The sequence below is a fragment of the Stigmatopora argus genome, chromosome 2, assembly GCF_051989625.1.
Source record: "Stigmatopora argus isolate UIUO_Sarg chromosome 2, RoL_Sarg_1.0, whole genome shotgun sequence".
Lineage (NCBI taxonomy): Eukaryota > Metazoa > Chordata > Actinopteri > Syngnathiformes > Syngnathidae > Stigmatopora > Stigmatopora argus.
In genome coordinates, this window is record NC_135388.1 from 651408 (window position 1) to 665818 (window position 14411).

General features: G+C 45.0%; 1 protein-coding gene across 1 annotated transcript in view; it reads left to right on the forward strand.

The window, feature by feature from the left end:
- Nucleotides 1–9863: 9863 nt before the first annotated feature.
- The window catches only part of znf507 (zinc finger protein 507), a 118516-nt gene continuing 113968 nt past the window's right edge, over nucleotides 9864–14411 (forward strand). Inside the window, exon 1 of the mRNA XM_077594168.1 lies at nucleotides 9864–9966. The gene's annotated coding sequence lies outside the window, so the exon portion shown is untranslated. The remainder of the gene's footprint in view (nucleotides 9967–14411) is intronic.

Below are 14411 nucleotides of genomic sequence, written 5' to 3' on the forward strand. Positions count from 1 at the left end.
CCATTTTACGTATATTTTATTTTTAAATTTATTTTTATTGAATTGCTAGAACTGAATCAAAAGCCCTAAATATTCAGTTTTTTAATAGATATAATACAATGTTTATTTGAGCTTTTTTCATAGTAAAGGAAAACCGTCTTTTTATCATTTGTTTTTCACTTTAAAAGGTAATTTTTTTTTAAATTTAATAATTAAGTGGAAAACTGAAATATTTTTTAGATTTTACAAAATACATTTTGAACTACAAACACAAAAGAAAAAAATGTAACTTGAATTTGATCTTAAAATAGAAAGTTTACTTTCTCAGGCGGCACAAAATGATGCCCCCGGGCCGCCATTTTGTTTCTATTTTACTGATAAATTTTTTTCTCAGCTTTTGAAAAATGCCAAAAACTGCTCCCTAAAATGCAAATTCTACTCGGGTGCGACTTGTGCATTCTTTGGCTAGCGTGACAGGTGCGACTCGCCTTGAAAAGATCTTGTTTCAAAATCCAAAAGTCCAAAACTGGCGTAGCCGAGCCGTAATTCAGCGTCTCCTTACTAGCATACTCCCACCCCCCTCTGTTTCCCCCCGCAAACCTCGATGGGGAAAGCCGTCAGATCGATAAGCGCGGTCAAATAAGAGCGACGGGGGCGCCGGCGCCGCCGACTCTCCTCCTCCAAGCGGACGCGATAAGGCGGCGCTCAAAACGTCAGTCGTTTACGAGAGGAAACGCCGATCCGTATTCTGCCATTCGCCGTGGCCGTAATTTGCGCTTGTTAAAGTGACAGCGTGTCGGCGGGCCGGACGCCCGGGAACGCGGGAACGCGGGGGACGGACCTTGCGATTACAAGCGCGTATATCACGCGGCGGGCGCGCACTTAAAGACGAGTGCGCAAAAAAAAGAATGCCAATGCAAAATATGTATTTGGGGGGATGATTAACCTTAAAAAACTAATAAAAAATCTGATTAAAACAGTCATTTATGAACTTGAAATGCAACATCTGTAGTTATTTGATCCCAAAAGTACGATTTCATGCACCAATTATGATTTCTTAATTTTTACTCATTCAACTCATTGACAGCTTTTGACGTCCAATCCATTTAGGTCAAAGTTTATTCACTCCGGGGTCTGGCTCGCAGTACTAGGGTCGAGGGTTCCATTCCAGGTCGGTCCACACTCTGTGTGGAGTTTGCATGTTCTGCACAGGCTTGCGTGGGTTTTCTCCGGGTACTCCACTTTCCTCCCACATCCCCAAAACACGCAAGCTAGGCTAATGTTACGCTAAATCGCTACTAGCGATCAGCGATTGGTCGTTTGTCTCATTGTGCCCCGCGATTGGCTGGCCACCGACTCAAGGTGTCCCCCGGCCGTAGTTAGCTGGGATAGGCTCCGGCACCCCTGCGAGCCTTGAAAGGATAAGCGGTTTATATATATATATATATATATATATATATATATATTTATATATATGTATTACTTTGGTAGGTGGGGGACAGCCAATCAAAAGCAGGCATTCAATGACATGTGAATATGAGAAATTGTGGTCAAATTAGCAAGAAAAATCAACTTTGATCCTTTAATAGTTTGCTTGCAGTTTAACCGACGCGCGACCTGTTATTTATTTTAGCAAGCCGTCAATTGGCGCCGCCATTCAAACGTTGTTTTTTTCCCGCCAGCGTCATCATACGGTTCACCCAGAGGAAAAAAAACAAAAAACAAAAAACAAAAACGATCCCCGGCGCTCCATCGGATGCGGCCTAAGTAGTTCGGCATGTCCGTCTTTCCGTCCGTCCGTCCGTCCATTGGTCCGTGCGTCTTAAGTGTTTCAGCGTGTGGCGAGGGCGCAAAACGGAGCCGAAGCCACCGGGGCGACCGACCGCCGGAACCAACCGAGTTGCGCTTAATGAGAGACAGATTGAAAGCGGCCCAAGATTGATTTCCCGCATCTTGATTTGATATCCTCAATGAATCACGGGAACCTGAATAATAGATAAAGGAAGGGCCCAAATAAAAAAAGAAAAGAAAAGGGAGCACTCACTCACTCACTCACTCACTCTGCCGCCCCTCCTTCTCCACCACCGTCCTTTCTCAAGCCAATCCATATTCCCGTATACATTTATTTAGGCGATTGGCGTAAACAACGGCGCCATCTGCATGGAAATCATTTGTCGCCGCTCTCGAAGAAAGATGAACCCCAACCGATCCTCCGATTGGACGGCTCTGCCTTCCTGCCACATTTCCATAAAAAAAGAGGCGCCCGCGTGGGAGTTTCGGGACATCCGTCTGAAAAGTTGAGATTACCCGCCAAAAAGCGCTCATTCGCCCGCTTTAATCGCGGCGCCGACGTCAAAAGTCGGCACGCCGGCCCACTTTTTTTCCCCGCGTGGGGCGAAAGGACGCCGTTTTTTACGGATGACGCCCGCCTGGTGAAATTCACCTAATTATTTTTTTTATGGATGCGTGCGCTGGTTCGGGGGAAAAAAAATAGGATTCCAAATAAATATATTCGTCATCTGCGACCTCGTTTTCCAGCAGAAAATGTGTTTTTGGGACGCAGAAAATACGTGCAGAACTGTTTTTTTGCTTTAAACATAAAATGCATTTTTTTTGTCAATTCTGTCCACAAAGTTGCAGGCATTTTTCTTTTGTAAATTTACCGATTTTACGTAAATATTAAAGACAATTAGGTAGCTTTGTCAATGGCGTTAAAGTTCATTCTGCGGCAGTTCTTTGTTAGTTAGTAGTGGGTCACTTCCTGTTGACTTTGCTCACTTCCTGTCCATTTTGGATCTTGATTTTTAGGGCAATTCTAGGTCACTTTTTGTAGTTTTGCGGCTTTTCAGGTTACTTTCTGTTAATATCAATTAGAAATAAATGAGGCCATTGGAAATAAGTGAGGGTGTTTTTGTCAAATTTTGGTGCGCTTGTAGTATTTTTTTGGCCAATTTTAGCATACCTTCTTTTTCCGATATACACATTTTTAGTAATGTGAGGGAAGAAATCAAAATCAAAGGAGATTGGGTCCCCCAAAAAATTATCTAAATGTATGCTGTATTACAAATGGTCCTATTTTTGTCAAATTTTGGTGCGCTCATAGTATTTTTGGGGCAATTTTAGCGTACCTTCATTTTCCGATATATATTTTTTGTAATGTGAGGGAAGAAATCAAAAACAAAGGAGATTGGTCCAAAAAAAAAAAAATCTAAATGTATGTTGTATTACAAATGATCCTATTTTTGGCAAAAATTCCACTTGCATTGTTTTCCTGATTTAACTTATCGTATCGTAAATACTTATGATCAGATTTCGTCAAAGTTCTGGTGGAAATGGGGGAGCGTTTAACGTCCAAAAAACCTTAACGTCCCCCCGCTTAGAAGGATGGCCGAGTCCCGCCCTCGCCGACGGGCGTGGGAGGCGGCTCGGGAGGGAGGCGGGGTCGTGGGGCGGACCTGGCGGGTGGGCAGGGGGCACGCAACTCTCGGTATGGATGGCCTGCGGAGGTTTCCATCATTCATAACGGCCGGCGCCGCCATCGCCGCTGCCGCCGGCGAATTGATCTTGCAAAAGAAGCCGGGCGGCGACGGCGACGACGGTGCGACCGCTTCATTAGTCTCCACGGCAACAAATCAGCCGCTACGTACGCCGCATGGCTTCACGCTAGCCGCGACTTTGCACGTTTTGGGGGGGCGTGTTAACCCTTTCAGGGAGAGTGCTCCAAAGTCAGTCGCCGCCAAAGACGTCAATGGCAGCTAAAAATTGAAGATATTTGCTAAATATGAATACATTGCCAGAGCTAAATACACATTGATTTGAATCCATGTCTTTATTTTTCTTCTTCTCCTCCTCTTTTTCAACTTTTATTGAATTTCTTTGCATGTATTTTTGATTGAAAAACATTCTGTCATTTAGAATGAATTTCATTACTTATATTTAATGACATTTTATGCATCTTTTTATTTTTTTTTACAAAATTGATCGTTTAATTGTTTTCTTTCTATTTAAATTTTTTTTTTTTTCCTCCAAAATACATGCACTACAATCAGATGCCAAAATATGTCTGCATTTATAGAATGACTCCTCATTTAATTCAAATATATTCACGTAAGTAATACGCTAACACGATGATAACAAACGAGGGCCGGAAAAAAATATCATCCGGGGGCCCCCATTGGCCCCGGGGCAGCCAGTTTGAGACTCCCGTCGTACATACAGAAAACAAAAGGCCTGAAGCTAACTGTAGTTTTTGCTAGCCACGCCGCATCGCGCCAAATAGCGTCGGCGACAAACAGTAAGGGACGTATTTACGGCGTGGCGTCAGGCTAACCTTTGATTTTATTGTCTTTAACGCCATTTTTGCGGCGCACCTGACTATAAAAGTGAGTTAAAGCTGCTTTTTATGGCGTGTTTGATCACCGCGTTGTCCCAGCGCCATCTGTCTGCCCGGCCGTAGACAAATGCACATTATGACTCACGATTCACGTTCACGACTCACGACTCTTTTTAGCGCAAAGCCACCCCGACGTCCGATGGGTGGCCAATTGGCGGAAAAATTGCCGGCTGCTGGTGCTACTCTTTGGACGGAAAGGGCGAGACGCCGAACAAGGGCCAGCGAGAGATAAGAATAACAATGGAAGATAGGTCGGATAGGTCTTTTTTCCACGGCAACAGGCTTGTAACATAACATAAATAAATTTAAATGAACTTCGTTTACGATGCAGACACACTCAAAAATATGTTGAATCTAACCTTACACTAAACTTAATTGTAATTTTGTTTTAAATTTTGATACCTTTTTTGGCTCTATTGGCCCCGCCTCCACCCTGACTTTCAGATGCAACCTATCAAGGGTTGTTTGCTTTTGTCTTCCCTTCAAAATATTCCCAAAATGATGCACATAAATGTCCTCATAATAGGATAACGCACGACCACTTGCCAACGACAAGTAGTATATACTCCTCTCGTATTAGCGAACAAGCTCCGCCATTCGCACTGACTAACGGGAAAAAAAACAGTGAAAAAATGCAAGGCTCCGCCCAGTGCTCGTAGAGAGAAATTACATGAGGCTCAAATAAACATTGCTTTAGATCAGGGGTCGGGAACCTTTTTGATGGAAAGAGCCATAAACAATTCATATTTTTTAAATGTTAATCCTTGAGAGCCATGCTCCGAATCAAAAGTCAACATACATGAAAATGTGTGCCTTTTTTAGTCATTTCACCACTTTTAAAGTACAAAAAGTATTTGAATTCTTTTGACAACATTGTTGCGTCGTTGCTAATCAATGAATATCAATGAGAAAATCCATGCAAAAGAGTGTAATGAAAAAAATGTATGATTATAAGGCGCTGGGGTAGTGTCAATGCCATAATACCAACGTAACGCTCTTATTCCTGCGCTTTCTCACCAGCAGTTTCCATAGTTTACCTCACAGGTTAGTGGAGAGCCATATGCACCCATCAAAAGAGCCATATGTGGCTCCCGAGCCATAGGTTCCCTACCCCTGCTCTAGATCTATAAAAACGGACTATTTAGGGCTTTTGATCCAGTTCTTTTAATCCAATTTAAAAAAAATCTAGATATTATATCTAAAATGGTCCAGCCCACATGAAATGGAATTGACGTTAATGCGGCCCGCAAACCAACCCGAGTTTGACACGCTTGCGCTACGGTCACAAATAAAAATCCAGTTGAAATGGCCCAAACAATTGACCATCCATTTTTTTCCTCTTTTGGAAGCACGCCTGTTAGCCATCAGGCAATCCGCGGCACGTAACGTAGCCAATATGTTTTCGGCGGCGACCGTTGGGGAGGAAGATGAAGCACCCGGCCAGCAAGAGGAACAAAGTGGCCGGGCCGGTCGGCGCGCACAAATCTTGTCAATGGTAATTGATCGGCGGCGGTCAGCCGCGCGGGACCCGGGACCAAATCAAGTGGCTCCTCCGTAAAACAACGTCCAATATTGATGATGTTTCTCGGGGAGGGACGGCCTCGCGCGCCTCGGACTTTTGATGAATGTTTGCAGCGGCCACGCCAGGACTTTGTCTCTGGATTTTGATGGCCAGGTCGGCCGGACTCGCTGATGTGATTATAGCAAGAAAAACATCAGGTTGTCCCTTGGTTTTTCCCGTAGCCAATTTCTGGAAGAGCAAAACCACAAACTGGCGTTCACTCTCGTCGGCCGCTTTAAACCAATTGGATGCCTCCCGTCGTCAAACGCAGGTCATTTCAGAGCATTTTGACTTGCCGATATTGTTCTGCGATTCGTTTTTAATCAAAGCTAGCTAGCTTATGTAGCGCAGACTGAAAAGGGAGGGCCCTAAAAATATCGAAACAGCCATGCGTGTCAAGATCGAGTGGGGTCTTTCCAATGAGTGTTTGATTGATTTACACGGACCGGTTGTTTTTTTTCTGCCTGAGTGAAGAGAGGCCCGATTGACTTGGAACAGGTGTCAAAGTGGCGGCCCGGGGGCCTTATCTGGCCCGCCGCATCATTTTGTGTGGCCCGGGAATCATGAGTGCCGACTTTCTGTTTTAGGATCAAATTCAAATGAAGAGTATAGATGTATATTAAATTTCCTTAATTTCCCCCTTTTAAATCAATCATTGTCATTTTTTAATCTGTTTTTAGTTCAAAAATCATTTTGTGAAATCTAAAAATATATAAAAAAAGCTAAAATAAACATTGTTTTAGATCGATACAAAACTTAATATTCGGGGCTTTTAATGCAGTTCTTTTAATCCATTTATAAAAACAAAATCTAAATATTATATCTAAAATAGTCCGGCCCACGTGAAATCGAGTTCCTGATTTTCCCCCTTTTGAAATCAATAATTGTAATTTTTCAATCTTTTTTTTTCTGTGTTTTTAGTTCATGTCGCATCATAAAAAAATGCATATTGTGTGTGTGTATATATATATATATATATTTGTGTGTATATTAGCCCAAATTTTGTTTCATCATCCAAAGTCACTGTTTTCTCAGATGGGATGTCCTTTCTCGTCACCAAAAAATGGGTTGTCTCCAAAATAAACGAGCGTACTTGCTCTCTTGCCCTCAAACGAAGCTAACACCCGATGCTAGCTAGCGAGCTAGCACGCAACAACATTCCAAAAAACGGTTCAAGTCGCGTAGACTGTCACGGAACATGATATCTCACTAGGATGATGACATCGCTATAACGCCAAGTATTAGCGGTGCGTTAGCTAAAGTTGGCTAAGCTCACGTCGTCATTGGCAGCTCTTGAAAAAAAAAAGTTTGGACGTCAAGACACAAACAATTGAACTTGTTTGTGCGTCAAATCTCAAAGTGACTGCTTGATGTGTCCACATTGGCCCGTCATGGCCAAAAAACAAACAAACTCCTCTTTTTCATTGTCTCTTTAAACTTGGATGCCCCCTGAGGACCCATACCGACCCCCCCACCGACTCCCCCGACTCCCCCCCGACTCCCTCAAGTGTCTAAAAGCCGACGTGGTCGCGACGGCTTTGTGCGTTTGTCAGTCGCCGCTCTACCCGGGACCGCCAAACAAACTTGTGACGAATGTTGGAGAGGACAGGACACGTTTTCTCAGATGAAGGCCGGGGGGGAGGATTGGGATGGGGGGGGGCGGCGGCCTGGGTGGCCCCCCCTGATTACGACAAACACACACACATACACTCACAACGGTGACAGTTCTCGTCTGCCTCGTGCAGCGAAACAAACGCATCAGAAGGATCCGCATCAATTATTTAATACGCCGGCCGCACTAAAGTGTGTTTGTTTTTATGTGTGTGTGTGTGGGTAAGGGTTCGGGCGTATGGAGGGGGGGGGGGGGGGGGGGGGGTTGGATTGGCGCCGGTGCCGGCGGCGGTCAAACAAGTCCCTCAAGGTTAGGCCCATTTGGCGAGCCAAGCGGGGCTAAACATTACGACAGGCGATACAAGACCAGTGCCGGCCCCGGGAGAATTTGGACTCCGGGAATGTCTGGATTGGGGGGGGGGGGGGTGGGACTATAAAAAATGATGCAAATATTCTCTTGGCAAGTGTCTATACATGTGAAATACAGTGGTACCTCGTCATACGACCGCTCGTCATACAAAATTCTCGTCTTACGAGGGAAATTTCGATGGAATAATTGGCCCGTCATGCGATCAAAATTTCGTGATGCGACCAAGCCAGGTCTTTTTTGCATATCTTTCGTGTATAACAATATCTACGAGCACGGAACGATTAATTCAGACGAGTTTCTCCTAAGACCAGGAAACGCACAACGCGCATGCGCGGGCAAAAAGAGGGCTTTCTGGGTAATGAAGTACACTCGTGCACACAACACCAACCGATAGGCAATGGCAACCTTTCTCAGAATAAAACTTCATTACCCACAATCAATACGTGGGTAAGCTCAACTATTGTATTTCCTGTTATTCTTTCTAAGGAAAGAAGCTCCCGCGATCGTTCTTTAAAGACTATTTCTCGTTGGCAACTGGTCGTCGTGCGTTATCCTATTGTGAGGAGGACATTTGTATGCGACATTATCGAAATATTTTGAAGGGTAGACAAAAACAAATAACTCATGATGCGTTCGTTTTGAAGACTTGGGCGGAGCGGCCAGGTGGTGTCAACCCGTACAACTACGTAAGGTCAAAAAGATGACAACAAATTTAGAATTTAGTTTTGTTTGAAGTTACATTAAACGTTGAGTGTCTGTATATAGTTATCCAAGTTAATTTAAATTTGTTTGTTCATTTACGAGTGCATTGTTGCCGTGGATAAAGCCGTGGTTTCTTGACTTTTTCTTAATGTACCTTTCTTCTTTGTTTTTCATCACAGGCCCCGAAAAAGTGATTCCCAAAAACAAGTGCGCTGTTATCAAGTGTGGCTTTTGCCCCGCTTGTCGACTTCTAGGAAGATACAAAAAAATCAACAAAAGGTAATTAATGGTCGTTGGATATACAATTCTCCAAATGTGACCTCATTTTAATTAGTGTTTACATGTTTACTGAAATTGGGCAAAAATAACCTGTTGTAAGTATTAAGCAAGGTGCATCTTCCTATTAATACATTTGTATCACTAATAATGGGAAGATGGCACTGTCCCACAGTTAGTTTATGGAATAAAAATCACTACTGAAATAGAGCCCCCTATAAGCATGGTGACCTTTTAAACCCCGTGTCAAAGTGGCGGCCCGGGGGCCAAATCTGGCCCGCCGCATCATTTTGTGCGGCCCTAGAAAGTAAATAATGAGTGACACCTTTTCTGTTTTAGGATCAAATTCAAATGAAGAGTATAGACGTATATTAGATTTCTTGATTTCCCCCCTTTGAAATCAATAATTGTCATTTTTTAAATCAATTTTTTCTGTTTTTAGTTCAAAAATCATTTTGTAAAATCCAAAAATATATTTAAAAAAAGTTAATACAAACATTGTTGTAGATCTATAAAAAACGGAATATTCAGGGCTTTTAATCCAGTTCTTTTAATCCATTTATAAAAAAAACCCTGTATTTTCACGACTATAAGGCGCACTTAAAAGTCTTACATTTTCTCCAAAATAGACAGGGCGCCTTATAATCCAGTGTGCTTTATATATGGAAAAATAAAATAAAATGTATCATTCATTCAGGGTGCGCCTTATAATACGGTGCGCCTTATAGTCGTGAAAATGCAGTAAATATTATATCTAAAATGGTCCGGCCCACCTAAAATCAAGTTGACATTAAAGCGGCCCGCGAACCAACCCGAGTCTGACACCCTTGCTTTAAACTTTTCACACCACACCCAAAGAAAGGCAACAAATTGTGTATCTGTTTACACTACACGTGCGTGTGTGGCCACATGCTTGTGTGTATTGTTGTGTATTCATTGTGTGTGTGTGTGTGTGTGTGTGTGTAGGGCGACGAGATGAGCTGCCAAAGTGAGTGAGAAGAAGCAGCTAATGGACTCCAAACGGCCCAGTGCTTGTCACACAAACATTTCTGCTGTCACAGCATTTTATCACAGGTAACGCAACGCTACACACACACACACACACACATACACTTAAACACACACACTGGGACGCGTCCCAGAGCAGCCATTTGTCGTCCTTTCGCCGAAGCCGGGACGGCAGAGGGGAACAAAGCGGAAGAGACAGGCAGAGAGGACACTTGTGTTTTCGCTCTTGTTGCCGCAAACCTCATGTGACAAACTGGGAAAACACGCCGGCGCGCGCACACGCACACGCACGCCGACACGTACAAACAGGGGGGAGGGGATGAGGGTAAGGATGGGGCGCTGGGGTTGTAGTGGGCAGCTTCGGGAAAAGCGCCTTGGCGTGGTGGGATGTGGATTTGGGAGTCTTACATTATTGGAATGTTGAGTGGGGGGTTATTCCTTTTGAAATGTCAATTATTATTTTTTCTCTACTTGGAAAGCTTAGGTATAGTCATCATGTCTAAATGCCATTGATGCCAATAGACGTCCAATCCGGTACTCGGACGTTTCGTCGAAAGACGTTTGGTCGCCAGGTTGTTACTGTTGAAACCAGCTCTCAAAATTGTAATCATGAGAGAGAGTGAGTTTAGTATCTAAATATCTAATATCAAAATATCAACAGTGAACTCTCTGTCATAATTTGACAGCGAGCGAACCCGGCGACCAAACGTCCGGGGACCAAACGTCTTTCGACGAAACGTCCGGTCACGGTCCAATCCAATTTGACGGGGTCAGCCCACCCCTGAATCTGAATGGATTCATTCATTTTTCAAACCGCTTATCCTCTCAAGGGCCGTTGGAGGGGGTGCTGGAGCCTATCCCAGCTGGCAATATACAGCTTTTAACCCGTTAGCCTAGCCTAGCATTCATGTTTAGGGGATGTGGGAGGAAAGCCGAGTACCCGGAGAAAAACCACTCAGTGAAGACCTACTTTGATCGAACCCTCGACCCCAGAAATGACAATAAGTCAATACATAAATCTATATTTTAAAACTCAATCTTTTTTTTTTACCTGATTTTGATTGGCTATTTGACCAATAAAATTACCATGTTGGCCCTCGCACCCTAAGATTATTTTTCCCCCATCGGAGACAAAATTTTGATCATTTTAATATTTTTTTTGAATTAGGCCCCGCCCCTACTGACGCTTATCTCCCTCCCAAAAACGCTCCGACTGGCTCGCTCCACTTCTTTTTAAACGAAAACCCACGCGCTCGCTCGTTCAGGATGATGGACTGGGCCAAGGCGCGGCGTCGCGATAAAACACGGCGCCGTGGCGCCGGTCCGAGTGTTTATTATCAATCAGCCGCCACGCGGTTGAAGCCAGGTCGCGACCCCGGCCCGCCAGACTTGTCCCCCTAATGAGCGCCCGTGCCGCGTATGACAATGTCGAAAATGGCCGCCGGCGCTGGGAATAGATGAATAGCGAGCGGCTAACGTCTCGTCCCCTCGGACCGTGGACCTAAACACGCGTACTCGCCGTCCGGGGGCGCAAAAGGCGGGAAGGCGTTTTGAGTATTCGCCGCGCGTGACGTGTCAAATTATTCCGTGGCCTTCGGTGGAAGTCGGACTTTTCCGGGCGACCTTGCGGTGGTGGCCGGCACGCCTTATCGCGGCGCGTTGGCTTATCGTGGTGCGCCCGAGTCAAGGCCTGGCCGCACGCAAATCATAATCATAACTCTTGTTTGTCGTTCTTTTGGAATTCAGACAAACTGTGGGGAAGTAAAAGAAACTTTTAGGCCACGTTTGGATTTTCTTGTTGCTTTACATGTCGACTTTTTTCGTCGAAGCGGCCCATTTTGTTGTTTGTTTTGGTGTTGCATGCTCTTTTTTGTTATTTAACAATTAATAATGAACCTCCGTCCACCGTCCTCACAGTTTAATTTGAGTTTGGTTTATTTCTTATGATTCTTGTCATGGAAATATTGGATGTGTATCAAGGGTGTCAGACTCGGGTTGGTTCGCGGGCTGCATTAACGTCAACTCGATTTTATGTGGGCCGGAGCATTTTAGATATAATATTTAGATTTTTTTTTAAATAAATGGATTAAAAGAACTGGATTAAAAGCCCTGAATATTCAGTTTTTTATAGATCTAAAACAATGTTTATTTTAGCTTTTTTTATATATTTTTAGATTTTACAAAATGATTTTTGAACTAAAACAGAAAAAAAATGGATTAAAAAATGACAATTATTGATTGAAAAGGGGGACAATCAGGAAATGTAATATACATCTATACTCTTCATTTGAATTTGATCCTAAAACAGAAAGTCGCCACTCATCATTTACTTTCTCGGGCCGCACAAAATGATACAGCGGGCCAGATTTGGCCCCCGGGCCGCCACTTTGACACCTTGTCAATGATTTCAATTTCTCTATGTGCAGCCGGCAATTTGCTGGGAACCATTTTGGGGCGTAGCTCGCGGGCGGGTTAGGCTCTAGCGCCCGATCCTGGTGAGGATAAGCGGTTCAGAAAAAAAGAATGGCGATCTCTCTTATCTCAAACGACCGCTCTTGTTTTTGCACTTGTTGCAGTTTTTCATTTTGTGTTTGTCTCGCTTTCGAGTCCATATTCAGTTTGTCAAAACACTTACTTACCAAATACACAGTTATTAGCATAATAAAATGTAAAAAAAAAGAAAGTCTGGAAACAAAGGGTCTTTTTTAGGTACATTTCATATTTTTTTCTTCTTCTGTGGCCCGCCACCTTCCTCCTTTTCTTCCTCCTCCTCTTCCTCGTCGTCGTCCTGGTGGCAGCGCTAGTTTTTTAAGTTCAGCCGGCGAGAGCATGTCTTCATTAGCCGCATTAACATTCACAGGCTGTAGTAAATTGTGACAGTGAAAAGGTCCCCGTAACCTTTAGTTGTGCGCAAATTTACTTCCCCAGAAAATTACAGCTGGCACCGTCTTAATTAATGCGGCTCTCTTCCCGCCGCCGCCGCCGCCGGCCTGTCAGCGAGAAGAGGAAGCACAAGAAGAAGAAGAAGAAGAAGAAGAAATCAGCCCGCGGAAAAGAATATGGAGGGGGGGCGGTTAGTTGGCGGGGTGCCGGAGTCCGCTAAAAGCCGGCCGAGGGCGGGGCGGGAAGCGTGTTTGCTAAGTACGTCGAAATCTCTACCATCGCCCGCGTTGGCCGCACTTTGTCATCTGGGGGGGGACTAATACATATTTTATTCCGGGCTATCTCCCAAGTGCAGATGTTGCTCGGGCCGAGCTAAAGAAGGAAGCGCTAGTTTCGTAAATAGCGGTACCGCTGTCTTTTCTATTTGTTTTTTTTCGCAACCCACTTGTCGCACACCCGATACCTTAGCTAGAAAAACCCTGAAATGCCCTCAAAACCCGACGTTTTGGTCCATGCCGCGCTCCTGACCTCAACGCCCCCCCTCGCTTTTCCTAATGGCGCCGCCCATCTCCTCTCCGTGTTTGACGATCTTCCCGCGGACGCCTCTCACTCCATCTCGGCTAATTAAGGCAGCCGGCGGCGTACGCGTTGATAGCCAAATGTCAGGCGTCGTTTCCGCTCGCTCGCTAATTGCCCGAATCAGAGGACCGGGACTCGCACTAAGCCACACCCCCCCGAGCCAATCTTTGCGCCCCTCCCCCAAACCGCAAGTTAAATTGTCCAATAGAGCTCTGCACATCGTGCGCCGGTGGCGTTGGCGACTCCAGACTTTTGACTCGTTTTATTGTTTCCCATACGGCCGATTTGCAGATTTGCGTGTTGGCCTCACCGTTCTGGGGTCGTGGGTTCGATCCCAAGTCGGTCTTCAATGTGTTTGCATGGGTTTTCTCCGGGTACTCTGCTTTTCTACCACATCCCTTAAAACCTGCATGCTAGGCTAGCTGGTTGAACACTCAAAATGGCTCCCAACCTGTAAACGATTGGTCGTTTGTATGTATGATGGGATGGCGACCCGATTCGGGGCGTCCCCTGCTTTGTGCATCAAGTCAGCTGGGATAGGCTCCAGCCCCCTCTGCGACTCGTGAGGATAAGCAGTTCAGAAAATGAACGAATGAGCCAAAATGGCTGGCCTGAGCCAAAATGGCCGCTCCTCATACTTGGAAACCATGAACAAATTTCCCATTGTTAAGTGAAATGGGATACGGGGGCGGAATTTTGCAAAATGTGTTCCTGATTAAAGAGACAAATTGCGTCGGAGCCCCCCCCGGCACCCAACGCCACCCAACGCCACCTCGTTGATGATCTCGAGCGCGGACCCTGGCGATAACGAGACGTCACGGCTCGTTCCTCTCGGGTCGCGCGCCGACGTTTGTCATTTAAGCGTCCGTCGGCGAGATGCTGCCAATTAGCGATGGTGGCGGCGGACGTGGCTAACAAGGTGGCAGGGAAGAAAAAGGCGGCGGCCCCCGACAAACAGCGCTCGAGCCCCTCGTAATGAGAGAGAGACACGGACGGGCCTCGTACAAATGGATCGCTCGCTACACTTGACTTTTATGCCGTGTGCGGAA